Genomic DNA, 13996 nt, shown 5'->3' with positions numbered 1-13996 from the left:
CCAGGAAATAGCTATTATCTTGAAATGGGTTGGGATAGCATTTGTGCGGGCTGTAGATGATTCAATGCTTGCTCACAGTCTGCAACCATGCCAAGAATTGTTTCAGATAATAAATTGTATCTCATAATGACTGCTTCTCTGGACATGCCAAAGAAGTTGATGCTTTGCCTGTAGACCCTCTCTCTCTTCGTCAAAATGAGGGACACATATTCAAAAACATTCACCGACATAGTGAACCAAAAAAGTGTTTATGTGTGTAAGTTCATTGTTGTGAGGACAGTCTATACTTCGTTGGTGGATTTGCAATGAATAACATCTGTAGATGGGTTTAGGTGTCCTGACTGTTTTCTCCCTCCTCCTTGAATGAACAGATTCATTACATGTCATGAGTTTATTGTTATAATATTTTATTAAATGTTAATTGTTAAAGTTACATGAAATATTCGTGTTTAAAAATGAGAAATTAACTAATATATTAAAAATTGCTCAATCCATTTTCAATATTTTCCATGTATTTTCCAGTTTTTCCATATCTGTTGTTCATCTTATTCCCTGGTTCGTTTGAATTCTATGAGAGTGGTATGCAAAACGTGTGATTCTTCATCTGTGGTGCTTTGCTTACTCCAAGGCTTGGTTGGTGTACATTTGAGTCTGTCAGTAGGCGTTCCCGTGCCAAAAGACGTGACAACACCACACCCGCAACAGCCCCCCCCTGGGCCGAGCCCTAACTCCGGACCATGTAACTGCACACCAGCACCACGAATCCCAAAACAAATATTTTGTCTGAAGTTGCACAAGCAGGAAAATCAACATAAATGTGTTGCCAGGAAATTGAGAATCAGTCATACAGCAATGCAATCACCAACACAAAATACCATACAAACAAAAGCCAAAACAACCATTCAGATGAGTCCTAGCGGGTCCTCACTGGACAACCCGTAGGACACAGCCTGGAAGACGAAATCCAAGAGAAGAAGGTGTGCCATGCGCCCAACAAAGGAAAGAGAGGGAGAGAGCGACGGAGAGAGATGGAGTGAGATTGCTCAAGCAGCGCAAGGCCTTGCAGGGCACCTGGCTTCACATGCCAACATGTGTGTGTGTATCGCCATCCGTACACCATGAGACCAAGGCCGTGTCCAAATCTCAGTGCAAAAGCCACATCCCATTCAGAAAACACAAGTAGTAGTCAGACAAACATCAGGAATGAAAGCTCCATTGTTTCAATGCAGAAGGCGGGAGGACACTTGCACCTCTGACCTTGTCCAGAACACGCCTGGAACACCCTGAGAGAGATGCCGTGGCAGATGTGGACGACTCTCACACCACGCATTTCACAAATGGACCATCCAACTTATCCATACCCCACACACAGAAGCCCCTGCCTGAGGGACCCCCCCCCCATTGGATGCTCTTGACACTCACAGAAACAGCAACCCATTCAGCCCAACTTTGCACACATATTCAAATCATTGCCCAGGGCTGTGGCATATCCTCCACACAACTGCTGCAATTCAGAAGAGTTCTGGTTCCACAAGACGCACCAAGGTAATGGCAGGCCATACCGGTCACATGCACAACCTGCATCATGTGGAACACTACCGTGCAGGTATGCTGCATTTACTGCGCGCAGTGCCACTGGCAGTGCTGCGGATCTGTTACCGGCTCAGCTTCTGCATTGTATACATCACCTGCATTAAGCCCTAGTTTCACTGCCGAACATGCACATTCGAGTGTCCCATGGAAGTCTGCCCATTCAACACAACTGTAGATGAATTGGACTATGACTTGTGTCTGCGCCCCTTGTTGGATCACAAACACAAGTGTAACTGGGACAGACGTGCATGGGATGCCTTGACATACTGCGTATGTATTGGCAGTTGTGCTTGGGAGATTGCACTATTCCTCGTGTGCAGTGACCACATCGAGGCACTCCCCTATTGGGCTGTGTTGCAGATTGGTGAAATGGCGTGGGCTAAGCACACCTGCCCGGACCAGTTAATGGATTGGCTCACCCCGGTGTTCCTTGAACATGACAACAACTTACTATTGGAACACATTGCACATGAAGATGCGCGGGCATTCAAGAACGAGTAACTACGTTCCTGCAGCCACATCCGATTGTTACCCATAGCACAGGTCCCAACAACTTGTTGCATCGTGGGGATTGCTCACATATCCCACCACAACAGTGGACACATCTACCATCGTCCAGACTCTGGATGCATGTGCGTGGAGCAACGCGTGTGTACACACACCTGTGCAAGGTGATGCAGGTTCGTGGTTGGAGCAACACAGCGTCGCTTTGCAATGTTGCCAATTTAGACACACTGCTGGGGGAGAGCACACACATGGCAATCTAGCACAACATGTGAACCTGTCGGGCCCTTTCACCTGATCACTGTCAGCAGAGCAGACAATTGGTGCACTCCAGTGGCAGAGCACGATGCAGATACCATGGGCAGTGAGTTGTGCCCCTTCACACGGGGCAATGGGCAGATGCCAAACAACAAATGACTCATCCAACAAGGCAAGGTGGGGTGGGGCATTGCCATCTGTGATGATTGTTGTCCATTTTCGCACCAACATTTTCTGAACCTCGACATATACCCATGCTGCGTGTAAGTGTCTTAAGGATGTCCCTGCCTTTTGTGGCCGTTGAACATGTCCGTACTAAGACGCACATGCCAATGAAGTCTATGCCATCCCACTGGTGTCTAACTGTGAGGTGTGTTGATTAGATTGTCCACTCGTGTGCGACAATGAGCATCGTCCCTACACAGGGAGAAACTGACTGACGCATGTGCAATGGGGGTGTGTCCCTTTTGCCAGCTCAACCTCTGTGAGTCAGACATTGTTTTGAGATAGGTGCTGGCCAACATGTGCACTTACGTGACTTCAGCAATGTTTGTATGGTGTCTAACCTCTGACAATGTGGAGCACTGTCATATATCATGACAGAATGTGTCCACACAGATGTGTGTAAATAGGTATGTGTCGTGAAGTTCTGTTGTCACATGTGATGTAGGGCACCACTCCTGGCCTGCTAACGATTTGATCACTCCTACACACAGCCCTATTCAACACATGGACGTGGGTCTACGTTGGGGGGATCATGAGATTGTTGTTGATGTGCAATGGGGACACAGCTAGTACTCACCTTCACAGTTATACTATTTGCCATGTGTCTCAGGGATACACAGGAGCATAAATGTCAGTTACCATGGTGTACCTTCATGTGCAATCATTGTCCCTACATCCAGCCATACTACCATAAATGAGTGAACATAGTAATAAAACATCTGTGTGATTTAGAATGTTTTATTCATATTCAGCTGGAGCTGTACATGCCCATCCAAGCCCACATCACATGGAAGCCCAGTGGTGGGCCAACCAGAGACCTTTGGGGATTGTGAAGTGATTAGGAAGTGGGAGAGAGCAGTCCACAGCAGGATTGCTGTGTAATTGTCCAGCAGTGATGAAATGGGAGTCCGTGTCGGGGTCCAGGTGAATGTCTCAGATTGTTCCGGGGATCAGTAGGAGGTATTTCCCAGCTCATGGTGCATAGGTCATAACTAGGGAGGGACAGGGCATATGGTGGTGCTGGATGCTACTACCTCCTTCCTCACACAATAATTCCCATCCCCTTCTTATCCCTTGATTCAGGTTCTGTGTCCGGTGTGTTCTGTGAGTGTGGCGGGGTGATGGCTGGATCACTGTGTGCCACTGACACAACAGACTGCGAAGGTGATGGGGCGGCAACCCTGTGTGCCACGGACACATCAGGGGTCGGAGCTGTGTGTGTCGATATTCCAGCTGCAGTCATCTGGGAACGGCTCAGTGGCAGCAATGGCAAGATGAAGTACTGCAGGGCATTGAAGTTCCCAGATACTACTCGTTGGTGTCCAGCCGTGGCAGACATACTTCCAGCCTGCATCTGCTCCATGGTCTACATTGACTTCCGCATCTGTGCCAACTCTGTGCTGTAATCGCTGGTGCTTGTCTGACCAGACAGTTCTTGTATTCAATTCATGGCCCCAGCGAGGTCAGCCAAAGTCTGTGGCGGAGTATGGTGCGTACAGGGAGTGTCTGGTAGGGACTGTATGTGATCCCTGATGGGACTCAGACACCCACGTATGGCATCGAGTTTGGCTGCCACGAGTTTGTAACCTACCCGCAGCTGCTTATCCAACTCCACCTGGCAACCCCATACACGTTGTTGGTACACCATGTATTGGTCGGAGAGGTGCTGGGAGACAGCCGTGGTGGTGTGTGTTTCCTGCTGTGTGGTCTGTGCAGGTGGTGGGCTCACCTCGGGGCAGCTGGCCTGCCATGCTCCTGGGGATGGGTGCAGAGGCTGTCCATTATCCGTTGGAGGGTGTCTTGACATATGTGCAGGTTGTCCTCTTCATCATTAATGATGTGAAGTGTGGTGTGCCCTGCAGGAGGTGTTGTTTGTCCCACTGCAATGTGAAAGGGGAGATGCAGGTTAACAGAGTTACACATGTATGTTGAGGATTTGAAGATGTTTACATTCAGACTGCATGCCAATGTATATTGTCACTGTTTTGGTGGAGCTGGCTATTTGATGGCAGTCAGTGTGTTTTTCGACTACTTGATGGATGTTTGGTAGTACCCATGCATTATCATCACACAGTGTCAGGCAATGCCAGATGTGAGTGGACAGTTACTACGCACATACACGACCTGTTGTGAGCCATGTCCTATGGTGTTGGTGTTGCACTTTGAACCTCTTTGCGGTCATGGATGATGTTCTGTGTTTGCTATGTGTGTGTGTGTGCAGCATTGTGGGGGAGATGACCCTGCAGCTCTGATTTCGTGTAGCCTTCTCCTTTTGAAGCGGGGTGCCTTTGAATTGTATGCTTTTTGTGGCCTGATGGTTTTTTGACTTGTGTCATATGTGCTCTCGGACACATTTTGTGGCCTGGTGCATTTTTCGCCTGCGGCGTGTATTGTACGGCATGGGTTGTGTGTGCACATGGACAAGTCAGAATGTGACCTCCTCCTTTACGGATGTGATCCGCACTGGGCTACCTCCATGTCGATTTGTGGGCCATCTCATGTTTTTGGGCTGCTGCCATGCTATCGGGCATGCAGCCTTACTTGCATAGTCAGTGTGGGTCACAGAGCCGCTGCTTTGCTGGATTCAGCACATGTGCCTGGGTCGGTTGCGATATTGGTGATATGGAGGGGGGCCACTTTGTGCACATTGTGGACGGGGGCGTACTTGGCATTTCTATGCATGCTGCAGTGTGCCAAGGCTATCAGTGACACGTTCCATGATCATTGTGGGTGTGCAGTATTCTACTCATTATTGTGCATGTGTGCCATTGTGCCCATCTCCCCCCGTCCCTGGTCATTACTCACCCTGTTGCTGTTGGGTCCAGTTGTATCGTGCTGTGTTCAGGCCCCCAATTCCTGCCACCGTCTCCATACTGCTGACTGTGGCCACCATTTCCTCCAGCTCATTAATCTCCTCCTGTGTCACAGGACTCCCACCTCAGTCGCCCTTGCTGTCTTCCTATTGGCGGAGACCGTCTCCTTGGTATGGCTGTGCACTTCATGCCAGCGCCTCTTGACCTCCTCCAGTGACCTCCTTGACACTTCAACTGCATTGACGTTTGTGACGATGGCCTGCCATAATTCTGTTTGGGTTGCCAGTGCCGCAGTGGAGGTGCCGAACAGTTGCTGATGGTGTTCTATCACCTCCATGACGATGATCCGGTCTTCCTGCAGAATGAACCCTGTCCTCCTCTTCCTCTTGTCCTTGCCCTTCCCCGAACACTGGGTTCCTGGCAGTACCTCCGTGGGGCTTGTGGAGTTTGGCTTGTCCTCTGCACTTGGTCCGGGTGCATCCATGTTGCAACGCAGTTTGAATTGTTGTTTTTTCTTTCTTTTTTTCTTTCTTTTATAGTGCACTTTCCCGCGTGACGCATTTGATTTTCAGGCTTGTGGCTAGTTTTCTCTGATTTGTGTACCGCAATTGACCTTATCGCATGTTTTCTTGGGTTCGCATAATGGATTTTTGTGGCTTGGTGTTGATCTTCACGTGGACATTTGACGCGTTATCTGGGGACTATGGCATGCTTCGGCCTTGTTGTGAATTCCACGTTGACATGGGGTTATTTTCCCGCGATGTTGAAAATTGCGTTACACTACTCTTGCGGTAGTTATCACACGTTCTTGTGAATACACTCCCTTGTTTTGTACTGTGGGGATAGCATTGTGAATGTATTCTATACTTTATGCAATTACTGAAGACATGATGAGTTTACATGTGTTTTGTCCTCAAGGGGAGCAATCAACCCCTGTATTTATTTTTCAGAGTTATCAGCTGCGATTTTCCTTTGCATTGCATTTTGCAGTCAGTGGTTAGAATTAATCCGGGCACCATGTTATGTTCTTGCCTAATGGACTTATGCTGTCTCAATGTGGTCTGGTTTTCATGGTTTGAAGTAGCTCGGGTAGGCTAAGTCCCAGTTCTGCTACGGCACATTAAGCTCAAGCGTGCCTTTGCTGACAAAGGCCCGCTGCCATTTTATTCCTAGCCTTTTACATCTTGTTTTTATCAGACTCTGGAGGAATTGTCTGTAGCAGCCCTACAGACAGCTGGAAAATGGCAAGCAGGTACTAGCTCCTGGTTGGGACATTAGGCCATTGCGTCTATTGCCTTTTGATACGTTTGCGGCTATTTCTCTTTATTGTACTCTGCTCTTTGTTTTTAATAGACATTGGAGATGTTGCCGGCTTCAGTAGTACTTGCAAAATGTGGAAAGTTTGTAAATGTATCTGATTCTTATTTCAAATATTTTCTTATGACCATTGACTGTAACGGTTTACCGTTAGATACAAATGCTCTGAAAGTCATTTGACCTGGAACTTTTAAGATTGTTCATGTAACTATAGATTGGAATGGTTTTAAGTAACCAAACAATACAATATCATTATCAAGATATATTTTGGATGCGGCTCGCTTTCTATAGGCAAGGCTACCAGAGGACTTCATGGCACCTTGTGCATTATCCTCTCCAGTGGGCACACTTTTTCAAACCACTGCAATACGCTCTTTCAGTCCAGTTAATTCAACTGAACTGAACAAATCATTACATTCTCTGAATTTGTTTGTGTATTAATTGAAAGGAATAAACTGACCCGGGTGACATTAAAATTGCATTTGGCAAAAAATTGAACACATCAATATTATCCCATTGTTGATACATGTTTATAAAGGACTGGTGCAAAATGATTTGAAACAAACTACAGTTTTGCACATGAACGAAAATAGAGTGAACCGGGCTCATGCAACTTTTGATGTTTTTAGATACCAAATTGACACAAATAAATTTTGCTCACGTTCACATGTGAAATCTGGCAACAAGAGACCATTACGTTTCCCTTCTCAATTTGTTTGCAACAGCAGCAGTTAAGAATGTAAAAAAAATGTGTATCCGGAAAAAAGGGAAACAAAATAACCACTGGGCACTAACAATGTATCCCCTTCAGAAAGCAAAAGAAGCCCTTATAGCACTCTTTGTAGCTAACATGTACTTTCTGATGAAGGCAGATGAATAAGAGGAATCAGTCAGCAGAAATAAGAAGGGAAGATGAAAAATTAAGAGAAAAAAAGGTAACCACATTCAGGAATCTTGAAACACTTGATTAGAATTAGACAGTGTGAGTAAGAAACTGAACTGGAAAATCAAAGGTCAGGAAGAACTCTCACAAGGACATTGAGGTAAAAACAGATGTGGGATAATCATCATTTACATGTCTTTGATAATACTTTCCTTTATTGACAGACTAGGGAAATCCACATTGTATGCCAAGACAAGCAGACTAACCACTGTCATTGATGCATGTTGGTATCTTTACCAAAAAATGCATTAAAAATGAAATTCCTAGACCGATTTCCAGCTCGAAAATGTCTTTGAAGGGAAAAAAACATTTTTATGACGACTCCTGAAAAAGATCAGCAACTAAGGCATTGCGAATATCCTTTTAAATAACTATCAATATTCATAATTCTGCTTTCTGACACACACAACTAATGTAGATTTGGAAAGTAAGGTGATACGTGGATACATAGAACATTTTTGAATCTCTATAAATCCAAAGGAAAACACTTGAAGGACAAAGTTATCTAGAATAGCTCTCCTTTGAACAGACGAGAACAGACAAATGAACATGGCATGTTTTGCCAATATTACCTTCATAGAAAGACCACTATCATGCCATGAAGAAAAAAAGATCACCTCCAGGATGAGGTCCCATAGTTTAGGATATTATGGATGCAAGGGATTAGACAAGTGAAGTCTCATGAGAAGGTTAGGTGTTAGAGAATATTCATCAATAGGTTTGCTGTTTCCTTATATGGGATCATCAAGATTAAAAACATGAAAACAATGGACCAAGCATTAGGATTTACCTCAAGTTACTAGCTATACTAAACAACCCATGATAAATACTTCTATCAAAAATGAATTACAGTTCCCACACAAACACCAATGGCACCAAGATGAAGTGACTACATGAACATGTTTTATTCTGCAGTGCAGAATTGAAAATCAGCTGACAAAAGAGTGGATATTTTCCAGGCCATCCATGAAATCTCTACGCTATCAGGTATAGCTGTGAGAAATTAAAAGGTTTTGGAAGGTATTTAAAGGCTGACGAGAAGCTGAGTGAATGAAGGATGAAGGGTTAAAAATGCAAGGGCAAGTCCAGAATAGTATGCACACACAGTTACATGAAAATGCACCAACCAGCACAAAATAAAATAAAATTACGCTTTAGAATCTGGTCAAGCATTGAGGAAGCAGAATGAATGGGGGAAAACATGTACCCCCCCTCACATACACACTAGAATGGCCTTTGCAATTGGTCTCCAGTTGTATTAAACCTTGAGTTGAGACTTCTGATGAAAGGTTAAGATCTATAACAAAAGTACCCCACAAGTCAAGAAGTTGCCAAAATACTGAACAATGAATATTCAAATTTTTGTATCATGAACCTAGATTTATATGGCAAGGAGAGAGGCCACATTCTTGAAGTGAGATGTGGCTGAGTTTCCACAAATGGGAAACTATAACATTTCTATAATCTAAACAGGCTTCTGCAAAGAATCCCTTGCTTTCCCATTGCGTACCTGAAAGAAAATTCTACGCCATTCATATGTAGCAAAAGAAAAAATTGCATTTCAATTGAGAAAGAAATAAGCAAAAAGTCAAAACCAATTTAGACAGAAAGAACACAATGTAGTAATTAAAATGACACCAAAAATAAGGAAATGTGGATCAAGGCATCAGGAGTTATTAAAATATCAACAACAGTTAGCTATTGGTAGTAAACTTCAATCAAAGTGAATGGTGTGTGATTGACTGGAACTCAGGAGCCGTCTTGGCCTGAACTCTGATCATACACTTTTGGCTACAGGGTGTTGGTTCACTAGGGTGAGCAATAGGAAGGGTTTGGACTTAGGCACCCTTTCTAACCAACTGGTAATAGGGTGAGGTTGAAAACGTTTTGAGTTTGTCTTAGTCAAGAGTTCTATCGTCGCACGTTTCTGATTTTCAGTGGGGCAAGGAGGGGAGCAGTAGCCAAACTAGGTCCCATAAAGCTGGATGATCTTTTACACAGTATTGTAACAGCTTCTAAATCCACAGCCAAAATCTCAAAACATACACACAAGGAAAATATAGGTGGCAAGCTTCCTATTTTTCGTCTCGCTTGGCACGTTTTCTAATGCCCCAAAGGTGGAAAAATATAAAAACGCAACCTTCAGAAAAAGTTCTACAACTTTGTCCCTGGTGCTCCATTAGTCCATACATTTTCTGGAAAATCTACTCAGATAATAGGCCACCCAAAAAGACTACTTACAACTAGCTAGGCCCAAAGCTGCATGTAAAGTTACCACAGTTTGCTGTTTTCCTCTCAATATAGAATTCGCCCCAGTGTCTGTTGGGCAATGTAGAACTGATCCTGCTTCAGTGACAGTTTTTTTTCCTCCTGATTGGTGTTATCGGTGGTGGAATTGAGGCTCTCTCATTTGAGTGTCATATGTGCACGTGTACATTTTAATAACACATGCTCCCGGCACTAATGCCAGTTTCCAGGAAATCCAGAATAGCACTTCCAGGAAACACCAGCATCTGTCACCCACATGACAGATATTTTCTTAGGATCCACCACTGCTGCCAAGTCCCACGTTTCCAACAGAAGTCTCCTGAATGCATTTTCGGCTTGGCATCTTTGGATGGAACCGATCCAAACATACACGAATTAAAAATGTATCAATCTATCTGTGAGTCATGAAATAAAAAATAAAAAAACATTTACTTTATTTTAAATATTCTAGGGCCAGTTCACAGAATGGTAAAAAGTGCACCATTAAAAGTAGATCTGCGTATGTGTGCAGATTTACACCATTTTATAATTTAAATAAATTCACTGTACCACAGCTGGAAATTTGCACCAGGCGCATGATTCCAGGAGGACGAAGGGGAACATTGTGTCACATATCTCAGGACTCCTGCTCTCCCCGTGTATAATTATACATGGCATAAATTTGCACACCCACTTTTTTATTTTTCTCTCTTTGTGGGGAAAACTTTTTCCCCTGTGTAGGAAGCCCCATGCACCCACTAAATCTAGAGGTGATCCCCACCATCCTAGAAGGAGAATTACTTCAACCTGCGGCTAGAATAAGTCTCTGGACATTTTGAGGGTGGCAACGTGTGGAATCAGAGGGCCTGATTTAGAAGATATTGGCAGTTAGGATACTCCATCACAAACAAGATGGTATTATCCCGTACGCCGTATTACAAGTGCTATAGGATGTAATGCACTTGGAATACGGCAGGCGGGATATCTGTCATGTTTGTGAAAGAGGGTCCCGTCCACCACGATCTAAGTCAGGCCCAGAGTTTTGAAATGCCCCAAAAACCTTTTTTTATATTTTTATTTCCAAATTAACAAGGCTATCAATGCCTTATTACTCTAGCTTTCTATCCTTTATGATGAGGGAGGCTAGAAGGGATTACTTGGTGAAGCACAATAATAGCACAGAAAATTATGGTAAAGAGATCTTTACGATAGTCAGCTCCTTCACCAAACCTTTTGCGAAGTAGGGCAATATACAGCCTTCCCCCTCTCTGTGCATGAAGCTATCATACTTCTTTGAGGACAAAATAGAGAAGGTATATGCCACATTTATGGCAAGAGATGAGATGGCTGAGCACATTCACAGGGAATCTCAAATACTAAGGGCACCCTCTCAAAATTTTTCCCTATTCCCCAGGAAGAATCACTGGCTGAAATCATGAAATGCACGTCTGGTTCGCCTGAGGATCCATGTCCTCCCGAAGTTGTTCAGGACATTAGCTCATTTGATTTACCTTGTTTTAAATCACATTTGGAGTAGCTGGGCTTACAGGGGGTCCTACTCTCCTGGATCCAGTCTTACCTTAAAGACCGCTCTCAAAGGGTCTTTCTGAAACCCCATCAATCATAATCTAAGCCACTGTGATGCGGAGTGCCTCAGGGCTCGGCCCTGAGCCCATTGCTCTTCATCTCCTATCTGGTGCCACTCTTCTCTCTCATTGCTTCTTGGCAAGTGAAGACAGTCTCCTATGTGGATGACATCCATCTGGTGTTCTCTTTTAAGGATCACTCTGCTGATTCTTTTAGTAGATTTAGGGGGTGTTTGAAGGACATTTCACACTGGAGGAACAATAATAGCTTAAAACTTAACACAGAAAAGACGGCGGTCTTTTTCTTTGGCCAGACATCTCCTACCCCACTGGACTTTGGTGGCCAGTAGAAATGTGATCAACAACTTTACCGGCAAATACAATGAAAAACATGTGTGTCAAATGGGAGACAGACCTCTCTTTCTCAGCCTAAGTCCATCATATATCTGCCTCATGCTTTGGGAAGTTGAGAACTTTTAGGAAATTCTTGCATCTATTGCCGGAGGATTGTCACAGGATCATAGTCCATGCTACTGTGATAACTCGGCTGGACTACGCAACTGCCTTTACCTTGTGCTGCCGGCCTATCTGATTAATAGATTACAGATGGTACAGAATGCAGCAGCGAGATCAATTCAACGAGTCCCATTCCGTCACCAAATCTCTCCACACATCAGACAACTGTAGCTAAAAGGATAGATTTAAAGTCCCTGACTCTGGCCATTCGGGCTTTTCAAGATGGTGTCCCGGGCTATATTAAGCGTAGGCTCTGCCTATACCAACAAGAACACACGTTGAGATCTAACTCCCAGCATCTGCTCTGTGCACCTGGTTTTGCTAAGTCCCGTATGGGAGGCAAGTCCTTCACTAGGGGGACGGCCAAACTGTGAAACTCTCTGCCTTCCCATATACGCCTGATTAAGTCCGAATGCGAGTTCAGAAAGACCTTGAAGACTTGGCTCCTCAGCCAATGCTAGCACCTTGGTTGGATCTCCTTTACCTACTGTTGACCGCGAAGCGCTGGAACACCTCTGCCTGAGGGAGCTATTGTGCTCTACAAATGCTATTATTATTATTAATAATATTTATGTGATATACTATTGCAGATGGATGTACTATAGCAGTTACCACTGCATCTGTGCCAGAGAAACCCACAGTATTAAAGCCATGTGCAGGTATTGGGAATCCTCATGTGAATTTCTGTTCTTTATAAATGGAGGTATTTTCAGCTATAAACATATGTTGAAGCTGAAAATGCCTTTATGAATTGGTCAACCTCTAACACACTTGCCACACATTTGCTGTCAATAATAAAATGCATTTCTATGCATGACCGTCTTATATTTTATCAATGGATAATGAAAGTAATGTCCAAACAGAATTTAATGTAATCCAAGCCAATCAACCTAGTTACATTTCTGTCAATCTTTGTTCATTATGTAACTGCCCTATACCCCTCTGGCAAGATCAACCTTCTTTTTCCACCTGATAATTACCACACTAATTTAACACCACCATTCTTCCAGTTGAAATCTGTCTTCCCCAAATTTTGATGTTATACATTTGCACTCTACCAATAAAAATGCCTGAAATGGAGCAGCAGAAGCTTGGGTTGTCTCCTGTCAGGGGTCATGAAGAGCACTGCCCTGCATTTCTATGTCTTTACATGAAAGAATCCATTCACAACAAACCTCCCTAAAAAAGGCCTTGTTTATAGGTGAAAGGAAGCACACATGTGACAAAATGTCAGGTTGACAGTGACTCTAACAATCTTTATCCCGGAGCTGTTTATGAAATACATCTATTCAATGTATTGTTCTTCTGCGACATTATTTGCAGACACAGTGGACCTGATTACAAGTCAGGCACTGGGTATACTCTGGTAAGATACTGCTCTGCCTGATCACAACTAGTCTATTCTTCCTACACCAAGTTTTCCCAGTTGTGGGAACATTGGAACTGATTTTACTGAGTGGTAATTCTGTCCCATGAGATCTTCCTGAGGGATGTAAGGCCTGTATTTTAGTAATTTGCAGGTTCCAAGGGGCAGGGAAGAAAATCTGCCTTTATGAGAGCCTTGGTTCCACACAGTATTTAATTAGCAAAAAAATAAGTGCTGGGGCCCTTGTGATGAGGCCACCACAGCAGGGCCAAACTGGGAAACAAAACTGGCCCTGGCAAACTGCTCGGCTGGCCCCTGAGGGGGCAGCTGGGGGATTTGTCGGGTGGTGGGGGAATGGCGTTTGTGGCTGAGCTGTTTGTTGGGCTGATTTTGTTACAGGGGGTGATTTGCGGTATTTCTTACCGGCCCTGGTAAGAAAAGCGGTCCCCCAGGAGCGCGAAACCAGCCCCCACTCTGGCAGCCCACCGGGGAAACACCTGGTGCCTGCTGCGGCCAGTCTACCCTGCACCTCAGTTTGCACCACACTTTGCCACTGCCAGTGCTGCCATTGACAAAATTTACACAACTAATACCTCTACAAGTGTGACAATTCAAACTGTTTGAGGCC

General features: G+C 44.4%; 1 protein-coding gene across 1 annotated transcript in view; it reads right to left on the bottom strand.

The window, feature by feature from the left end:
• KCNT2 (potassium sodium-activated channel subfamily T member 2) overlaps positions 1-13996 on the bottom strand; it is a 1660679-nt gene that overhangs the window by 658894 nt on the left and 987789 nt on the right. The gene's annotated exons all lie outside the window — the stretch shown is intronic.

Source organism: Lissotriton helveticus, chromosome 1_1 (assembly GCF_964261635.1).
Source record: "Lissotriton helveticus chromosome 1_1, aLisHel1.1, whole genome shotgun sequence".
Lineage (NCBI taxonomy): Eukaryota > Metazoa > Chordata > Amphibia > Caudata > Salamandridae > Lissotriton > Lissotriton helveticus.
This window is presented reverse-complemented; position numbering and strand designations above follow the sequence as displayed.